The 737-nt window shown below is 42.7% G+C and overlaps 1 protein-coding gene across 2 annotated transcripts in view; it reads left to right on the forward strand.

Annotated features, from left to right (window-relative positions):
- The window catches only part of Mtap (methylthioadenosine phosphorylase), a 42,236-nt gene that overhangs the window by 14,794 nt on the left and 26,705 nt on the right, over positions 1-737 (forward strand). The window lies entirely within an intron of this gene.

The raw sequence follows: 737 nt of genomic DNA on the forward strand, positions 1-737 counted from the left end.
TTTTTTTTTTTTTAGCTTTTATTTTTAAACATTACTACTTGGGGAGAATTTAAACTTAACTTAAAGTCTGGGAACAGGTAATATCCATCTGTAGTATCCATCTGTAATATCCATCTCTATTTACCACACGAGGCTCTAAGATAAATTCAGATTGCAAATATTTAGGAAATCAGCGATCTCGTTCCCTACTTCAGTTTGTAAAATAGTCGGTTGACCAACACCGAAGCTTCAGTTTCCATCCTAACGACAAAACAATTTCCTTTGGTGATTTCCTTTCTTCTGGTGATTAGATAATAAGATGCTTTGTCCGTGACAGGTCCTTGTGTAGGAGTAGTTGTATTTCTGTGGAGGGGAGTTTGGGGTCCCTGAGCTAATGTGGGTTACTTGTGTGTATCTACTCGCTCCCTGAACAGAGCTAGCGGGGTGCACCCCTGCCCAGCACCGTCATGAGGAACACTCCTCTGCTCACACGTAGCCTGCAGGCAGACTCTCTCAAGCATGTCCTGTAGGCAGACTCTCAAGCATGTCAACAGGTGGTGCCTTCTAGAAGGGTTGCATGGTCTAGTGGTGGGGAACAAACCCCACTTAGATGTATGGGTTTGATTATGTAAAACATGGAAAGGGGACTTTTCAAAGCTTTGTCCACGACAGTGAAGTGGGAAGTTTGTGGGAGTCAGCAAAACTAAAATTGGAGTTGTTAATCATCCCCTCCTATGGATTTCAGATAAGTCTCCTTT

Source organism: Mastomys coucha, unplaced genomic scaffold, assembly GCF_008632895.1.
Source record: "Mastomys coucha isolate ucsf_1 unplaced genomic scaffold, UCSF_Mcou_1 pScaffold18, whole genome shotgun sequence".
NCBI classification, from domain to species: domain Eukaryota; kingdom Metazoa; phylum Chordata; class Mammalia; order Rodentia; family Muridae; genus Mastomys; species Mastomys coucha.